The sequence below is a fragment of the Ornithodoros turicata genome, chromosome 1, assembly GCF_037126465.1.
Source record: "Ornithodoros turicata isolate Travis chromosome 1, ASM3712646v1, whole genome shotgun sequence".
Lineage (NCBI taxonomy): Eukaryota > Metazoa > Arthropoda > Arachnida > Ixodida > Argasidae > Ornithodoros > Ornithodoros turicata.
Genome location: NC_088201.1, coordinates 87,116,150 through 87,125,707, shown reverse-complemented (window position 1 = coordinate 87,125,707; position 9,558 = coordinate 87,116,150).

Below are 9,558 nucleotides of genomic sequence, written 5' to 3'. Positions count from 1 at the left end.
CCAATGCTCTTGGTGAGCATTTTCAGGGGGTTTCGAGCTCCTTGCATTATAGTAGCGACTTCTTAAAAATAAAAAAACAGAAGGAGAAACATAATTTTCCTAGTGGAGCTTACGAGAAGTATTCCTACAATAAGCCTTTTACAATGATAGAATTGGTAAGGGCAATGTCATCATCAAAAATCACAGCGCCTGGACCAGATCGAATAACCTACTCCATGCTACAGCATTTGTCAAACACTTCTCTGGAAAGTCTTCTTGATTTCTTGAATACTATATGGCAAAGAGGACATATCCCTTCTCGCTGGAAGGTTGCAACTGTTATCCCGCTTTTAAAACCAGGAAAAGATGCGTCAGATCCATCAAGCTATAGGCCTGTAGCACTCACAAGTTGTCTTGGGAAGACTTTTGAGCGAATGGTAAATAACCGTCTCATACACTATCTTGAGGAAAATGAGTGCATTGACCAATATCAGTGCGGATTTCGGACGGGGTGTTCCACTACGGATCACCTTGTTCGTTTAGAAACTTTTATACGTGAAGCCTTTGTACGAAAACAACATTGTGTGTCTGTCTTTTTCGACCTTGAAAAGGCCTATGATACCGCATGGCGATATGGAATCTTGCTTGATTTGCATTCATGTGGAATACGTGGTCGTCTGTTCCACTGCATCGCCGACTTCCTACAGGGAAGATCGTTCAGGGTCCAACTCGGCACAATCCTTTCGCGTCCTTTTGTACAGGAGAATGGTGTTCCTCAAGGATCTGTTTTGAGCGTTACTCTATTTATTCTTAAAATGAACTCTATCGCTAAGGTTATACCGACCTCAGTCAAGTACTCGCTCTATGTTGATGATGTCCAAATATCTTATTCTTCCTGCAACCTAGCCATGTGCGAAAGACAGCTGCAGCTCACAATTAACAGACTAACTAAATGGTCCAGTGAAAATGGCTTTAAATTCTCCCCAGACAAGACCATATGTGTACCATTTTCAAGAGTTCGAGGAATGTCTCCCGAGCCATCACTTAAAATGAACAGCAGTGATCTTGTTATAGGGACAGAATGTAAATTTCTAGGTCTTGTCTTTGACAAAAAGCTTACTTTTCTTCCCCACATCAAAATCTTGAAGGCTAAATGCGTGAAGTCATTGAACCTTTTAAAAGTCCTGTCTCACAGGTCCTGGGGGGCAGACAGAGAAACATTGTACAGGGTCTACATGTCTACAGTTCGGTCCAGGCTGGACTACGGATGTGCAGTTTATGGATCGGCACGCCAGTCTGTCCTAAAGTGCTTAGATCCCATACATCATCAGGGCTTGCGACTGGTCCTCGGAGCATTCCGAACGTCACCCGTTCAAAGCCTATACGTCGAATGCAAGGAGTGGTCTTTAGGAAGTCGATGATCTTATCTTAGTGTCATGTACGCACTAAAGATTCGTACTTATCCACAACATGCGGCGCTCTCATGCGCTACAAGGACGCCTTTTGAACAACTGTTCTTAAACAAGTCTTCAGTCGTCCCTCCTTTTAGCATACGAGTTTTACGAGAAGTTGAATTTTATGATTTTACCCACTACAACACCCAGCTTTTGCAATTTGGTGGGAGCCTGCCTCCATGGCAACCACCACCACATTCCAACTCGTCACTGACCAAGTACAGAAAAAGCGATACTTCCACGACTGTGCTGCAGCAGGAGTTCGAGAGTTTAAGGGAAAGCTTTGGAAAGCACGTGGCGTTTTACACGGACGGATCGAAGACTAATGCTGGTGTATCTTGTGCCATGGTAACTGGGACAGTCACAGTAACTCATCGTTTACACAAAATCATGTCTGTATTCAGTGCAGAGGTTTATGCGATCATCATAACACTCAACTATATTTTACAACATTGCATTGCATCATCAGTCATCTATACAGATGACAGCGCTCACCATGGTTTTGGCGCTCTATGGCCTTTGTTGCCTTTGTGCCATTAAACACATCAATCAATCAATCAATCTATACAGATTCCCTCAGCTCTTTACAGGCAATATGTTCAGTGCAAAAATCAAAAAATTTTCTTGTGCAGCAAGCACGATGTCTAGCTAATAAAATAGCTAACAGGGGCTATCGTTTAACCCTTTGCTGGGTGCCAAGCCACGTGGGCATACAGGGTAATGAAAATGCGGATCGTGCAGCTGCAGCTGCACTTTCAGCTGACATAACAGTCTTTGATGTTCCTTTTCAAGACCTCAGGTTATCTTTGATGAATGCTATCAACATGAAATGGCAGCAATTTTGGAGCACACAAGAGCAGAATAAGCTGCACTTGGTGAAGCCTCAAATAGGGAATCGCTCACAAAGTCTTGAAAACAGGTTACACGATGTCTTAAGGTGCAGGTTAAGGATTGGACATACATACATGACTCACGGGTTTTTGCTACGTGGAGAGGAGCCACCTGAGTGCGTGAGCTGTAGAGAACCCCTTTCTGTCCAACACATTCTAATTACATGCCCGTTACATGAAAGTTATCGTCAGCATCATTTCACTGAATTTTATCGTTACTCTTTACCTCTTCATCCAGCTCTTTTGCTGGGTGATGAGGCTATTGTTCCTTTTACTGCAGTACATAGATTTTTAAAGATATCGGATATCTTAACAAACTGTGAATTTTACAGTGAGCTCTTTTCTTAACCCTTTCATGGTTTTTTTAAGCCACCACAAGCCAAGTGTTTTAACATGAGCATCTCAAGTTTTTAACTAGGTTCATCACATTACCTTGTTGTTTGGCGCATTATAGCCCTAGCAGCTTTTGCGCCAAAAAAACCCAAATCATCATCATCATCATCATCATAATGAGAATGTTAGTTTGGGATTTCCTGCTCCATGGGTGACATAGTAATACAAGTCTGTCACCACAGGCTTCGTCCACAGATGAAGTGCATCGCAGCCTTTTCTCTTGCTTGCGTTCATAAACTTCTTGTGGATGCCTATATTTGAAAGAAGGAAAAACAAAAGGTACAAATCGCACAGTAGGTAATGCAGACGTGTAGCCACTACTGTTGTCGCTGGTCCCCTACATCATTTAGCTTTAGACCCGGCGTCGGGAACTTGGCGCCACCATCGCCCGGCAGCAGCCGCAGTAGCCCCCTCCTGCACTGACGGTTGGGTCGCCGCAGGAGGGAGACCCCCACGTATGGCTGTGCGTGGCCGTCCCGTGTCTGGGGAAAGGGGGATCCTGGCAGTTGAGTGGACTCGGAGGTTGGTTTGGACCCTTCGGGGCCCCTTCGGGAAAACAACACACTGCTTTGGCCCCTGCTTCCCATAGACGGGTAGTCCTGGAAGGCCCGGCCAGGACTATTCAGCTAGTCGCCATCTCACTTTTCATTGCTTTCTCTTTATCTTCTCTCCTCCCTTCTCTCTTTCTCTTTTCACCATTCTTTGGCGGCAAGGGTCAACCTTGGGCAGTTCTTTCACCCTTCTGAAACTGCACTAGGGTATATTGCAGAGGAAAGTGTTAGCGTGCCGGGCACGCTCCCTTGGTTGGGCTCCATGGTGGGCGACACACCTGTGCACCGAATCACTCTTTTCCTTGTATGGATTCAGTACACTCCAAAAAACATGATCAGCGTCAAAAGAGGCGCTGCACCGAAGCACCAACGAACTCGCTCAGCTTAGACCTGTCTCCAGAGCCATGGTTCCCGAAATTCCTTGTGGCCCATGCAGAGGACGAGACAAAGCCGTTATCGAAAGTGTCACCATTCCTCATTGCAAAAGAAATTGAAAAAAACATCGGGAAATCGTATAAAGCAAAGAAGCTCTCATCTGGAGACATTCAAATTGAAGTAGAAAACAGATCCCAAAGTTCAGCCCTTATGTCTATAAAGAAACTCGGTGACATTCCAGTATCAATCACAAAACACCGTATCCTGAACATTGTCAAGGGGGTGATTTCCGAGAGTGAACTCCTTGACTGTTCCGACATCGAGATCGAAGAAGGTTTGCGCGAGCATGGCGTTGTGGCGGCGAGGCGGATAGTCATGCGTCGGGATGGCAAAGAAATGCGAACCAAGCACATCGTACTGTCATTCCAGCTGCACAGACTCCCTCAAACCATCAAAGCAGGTTACCTGAACTGCCACGTGCGACCCTACGTTCCGAACCCGCGGCGTTGCTTCAAGTGTCAACGTTTCGGGCATGGATCACAGGTCTGCCGTGGACAGGAAACATGTCCAAAATGTTCAGGCAATGGTCACACACCAGAATCATGTGAGAACACGGTACGTTGCGCAAACTGCAAAGGTGACCACCCAGTATACTCAAGATCTTGTCCCCGGTGGAAAGCAGAAAAAGAAATACTTCGCATCAAAGCAGAACAGAACATACCATATAAAGCAGCAAAAGCACAAGCAGAGTTTGCTAGTAAAGGCACTTTCTCCGAGGTGGCGCGCAGGGGAGTCGCACCACTGAGGAAATCTGTAGAGACCCAGACTTCTGGGTGTCTACCTCAAACTCCCCAGCAGAAAGGTGGAGACACGAGTGTGTCTCTTCCTGCTCCTGCATCTCCTGGGAGCACCCTGGCTTGCCAGGCACGCAGCAAGGAGATAGCCACAATTTCTAATGATGTTGATGGCACAATCTCAGTCTGGGACGGAACCATGCTGGAACCATCCCAGACCATGTCACAAAACATGGAATTGGATGACGATGACTGCTTATCCCAGAAATCGTCATCCAGTTTGCCAGGTGTTCTCTCTCAGGGCAAAGAAAAGAGAGAGAAAACATCTGGTCGAGGTAGGGGCAGCAGAACAAAAGACATGCAGAAATTACCTCCACCAAGAATAACCCCTCCTTGAATAAGACATTCATGTACACACAGTCCATAGGGGTATGTACCTGCGTCCAAGGCACGATGAAGATATTGCTCCTTCTCCTTCTCTCTTCCTTCCTTCTCATGGGTCTAGGTAATATAATACAATGGAATTGTCGAGGTCTCTTTTCCAACCTCGATGACATTAATGACCTCTTAGAAGAACAAAAGGCAGTTTGCTGTTGCTTACAGGAGACATATCTACATGAGAACAGTGTAAATCCTTTTCGTCGACATAATGTATTTAGAAAAGACCGCACAGACAGCACCCGCGCATCTGGAGGTGTCGCTGTCATTGTCCCACAGTCCATACCTGCAACCCCCTTTGCTCTTGTCACAGACTTGGAAGCCGTGGCTGTACAAATATGCCTCGACAGGGTGATTACATTATGCTCACTGTACCTTCCACCTTCAATTTCAATTGAACAAAAAGACTTTGAGCATCTTTGTGACCAGCTTCCTCAGCCATTCATGATACTTGGGGATCTAAACGCTCACAATCATTTGTGGGGCAGTACAAGGCTGGATGGTCGAGGTAAAATGTTAGAGAGAGTTTTGATGTCAAGGCCTGTTTGTCTGCTTAACACAGGACAGCCTACATACATCAACTCTGCAACACAAAGCTTCTCTTGTCTAGACATTTCACTGTGCAGTCCCTCCCTCTTCGATTGTTTTGACTGGACAGTCCAGCAGAACCCAAGGGGAAGTGACCACTTTCCTGTCATCCTAAAATTTCGTGGTGTTGCGAACTCGCTTTCAACACGACCACCACGATGGAAATTATCTCAGGCTAATTGGGGTGAGTTTCGAATGAAAGCCAACCTCCATTTGTCATATTTTGAAGATATGTCCATTGAAGAAGCAAACAGTGTCCTTACCAGTATGATCATAGATGCTGCTCACAAATCCATTCCACAGACATCAGGTCAGCTCCCCAAGCGTCCAAAACCTTGGTGGACTGACGAATGCGCGAAGACGAGAAAGGAACAAAATCGTGCATGGGGTATCTTTCGTAGATACCCAACACCACATAACCTCCTTGCATTCAAAAGAGCACGTGCCAAAGCGAGATGGACGCGAAAACAAGCAAAAAAGTCTTCTTGGTGCAATTTCGTTTCTTCTCTAACACATAGAACACCGTCAAAGAAAGTATGGGACAGACTCCGGAAAATTAAAGGAGACTACCAGCGTTTCTCTGTTCCTCTTCTTTGTGTTAATGGAGTCCCCTGCCAGAGTTTAGAAGAACAGGCCGATCTCCTAGGTCAACATTTCCAAAGTGTGTCCAGTTCTGCTCATTACAACAGAAATTTCCTCTCTGTAAAGAATCGTGCTGAAAAACAAGCGATTTCAACCGTGGGTGGCGAAAATGACACATACAACCAGCCATTCACTATGGTAGAGCTCCGGCGAGCATTGGCCTCAGTGAAGGTCAGCGCTCCTGGCCCAGACAACGTGACATACCCCATGATCACCCACCTATCAGAGGAATCCAAAGAATGTTTACTAAAACTTTTCAACAAAGTCTGGGATAAGGGACAGATGCCAATGGCATGGAAGACAGCAACAGTCATTCCACTGCTGAAGCCTGGCAAGGATTCTTCAAATCCAACCAGCTACAGGCCCATCGCCCTCACTAGCTGCTTGGGAAAGACTTTCGAAAGGATGGTTAATAATCGGCTGGTATACTTCCTTGAGGTGAATAACTGTCTTTGTAAATACCAGTGTGGATTCCGTGCAGGATGCTCAACAATTGATCACCTTATCCGCCTCGAAACTACAATTCGAGAAGCCTTTGTCAGGGGAAATCACTGTATTTCAGTGTTCTTTGATCTGGAAAAGGCATACGATACTGCCTGGCGGGATGGTATTGTTCGAGATCTTCACAGTGTTGGCATACGTGGGAGACTCCTTCGGTGTGTCATTGATTTTCTTAAAGGGAGAACTTTCAGAGTTCGACTAGGAACAACTCTGTCGCATTTATTTGTTCAAGAGAATGGAGTTCCCCAGGGCTCCGTACTGAGTGTCACTCTCTTTATAATGAAAATGAATTCTATTGCTAGTGCTATCCCTCCATCTATATCGTACTGCTTGTATGTCGATGATGTCCAGATTTCGTACTCATCAGCAAACTTGAGCACATGTGAGAGGCAGCTGCAGCTCACAATCAACAAACTCGTTAAATGGGCTGACCAGAACGGATTTAATTTTTCCGCGGAAAAAACAGTCTGTGTCCCATTTTCCAGGAGAAGAGGACTTTTTCCAAACCCTGCACTTTCTATAAATGGTCACAGCCTGACTGTTAATGAGGAACACAGGTTTCTCGGTGTCATATTTGACAGAAAGCTCACTTTCTTGTCCCACATAAAGAATCTAAAAGCTAAGTGTCTTCAAGCTTCCAACATACTTAAAATCTCATCACATAAGTCATGGGGTGCAGACCGTCGCACGCTCCATCGTATATACACCTCCACGGTTCGTGCGAAGTTAGACTATGCATGTTTCGTTTACGGATCAGCACGCCCTTCAGTTTTGAAGGCATTAGACTCTGTACACCACCTAGGATTGCGGTTGGTGCTTGGAGCCTTCAGGACCAGTCCGATAGAGAGCCTGTACGTTGAATCGAATGAATGGTCTTTACAAAGACGGCGTTCTTATCTTGGAACATCGTATGGTTTAAGGATTAGAGGTTACCCTCAACATCCTACATTGCCGTGTGTAAAGGGCACTCGTTTCAGGCAGTTTTTCATAAACAAGCCCAAAGCTATACCATCTTTTAGCATTCGGCTTGAACGAGATATTGAATACTTTGGTTTTACACATTACGTCCATTCTTCCTTAGAGTCTAGCAAGATGATTTCTCCTTGGCAGCCGGCACCACAATACAATATTTCACTAAGTAAGTTCAATAAACGGGAAAATGCTGTTGAAGAAATACGGCATGAATTTGAGCATCTTAGAGAAAGCCTTGGTGATCATGTTGAAATATACACTGATGCTTCGAAGACCAACATGGGAGTAACATGCGCGATGATAAGTGGCACATGCACAAAATCACACCGCCTGAACAATGTATTGTCGATTTTCAGTGCAGAGATGTACGCTATTGTTGTCGCTCTTAATCACATTTTACAGACACGTATATCATCATCAGTCATCTACACAGACTCCCTGAGCTCTGTACGTGCCATATGTAGTCCACAACCGTGCAAGAATCTATTAGTGAGACGTGCTAGGTACCTGGCAGCTGTTATACAAGAAAAAGGGTACAGTTTGACACTTTGCTGGGTTCCTAGTCACGTCGGTATAAGCGGCAACGAGAGGGCCGACCGCGAGGCGGCAGCCGCCCACGGCAATGACATCACACCCTTTGACACACCGTATGATGATTTGTTGCGAGAACTAAAAAAGATTATTAATGTAAAATGGCAAGATGTTTGGAAAGAACAAAGCAGTAACAAATTACACACTGTGAAGCCACACATAGGTAGAGTGGAACTGCAGTTTCAAAACAGACTACAAGAAGTATTATCAAGCCGCTTAAGGCTGGGACACACTTACCTAACACATGGACATTTGCTACGGGGAGAAGATGCACCCCAGTGTGAACACTGTGGAAGAAACCTTACAGTTGTACATATACTCATTAGCTGCCCAGCTCTCGAACAACATCGCCAAAATTACTTCACTCAGTTTTATAAATACTCTTTGCCTCTTCACCCAGCTCTATTGCTTGGGGATGAGGCCCTCATTCCTTTTGATAACATCGTTCAGTTTTTAAGAAATATAGGAATCATCAACGAATTGTAGTGTCTTATTTCCCCACTTTTATGTGTTTTACACCCTCTGAATTTTTTAACCCTGTTTTAAACTAATCAGTTTAATTTTAAGTTAAATGTCGTTTAAATTTCAACAGAGTCTTGGCGCATTATGATCCTCGTTGTCGTTGCGCCATGAAACCCCTAATTATCATCATCATTTAGCTTTAGAGACATGCCAAACGTCGAACTGATGTTTAACTTCTAGATGTGAAGTGTGCATGTATTTTCGCACACTGGGATGTCGATCGGTTGTTAGGGACTGGACGGTAACATTGAAGTCATGCAGTTCATCTAGGCCACGCCGCAGTGCTTCAAGCTCCATTTGGTTACTTGACGCGACTTCATTAGACTGCAGATTTCAGTTATGAGAGTATGTTCCCCTAGGTACCTGGTTCGAACCCCACAGTGTCTGGCCAGACTTCGTTCACGAAATATTGCCCTGTGCGGTGGGTGGCGTGAAGGCGGAGGGCTACCCGTGTGCTTATAACATGCACGTACGTGCAAAGACGAGTGATACACAAAAATACAAGTCGAAATATACTATTAAAGCCAATTATATTGCGAATTGTAATGCCAATTGTGCTGGGAATTGTGCCATGTGATGCGAATCAGGTGAAGAAGAAAATCCATCTGAAAAACATTTATGACCTGAAACAGAAGAAACAAAACACAAGACAGTAGATGTAATATGAATTGGCTTCTTTGCATTGACTCCATTGTAACAAAAGCAGGGGAAGTAACGATCACAACAGTGACAAAACAGTGATTAAACACATAATCAATCAATCAATCAACAACAGTGACAAAACAGTAATGTCAGTAATAGTAACAGTAGCACACATTAATATCTACTAAAATATAAAAGTTATAAGTGCTATGAGCGACGTATATGT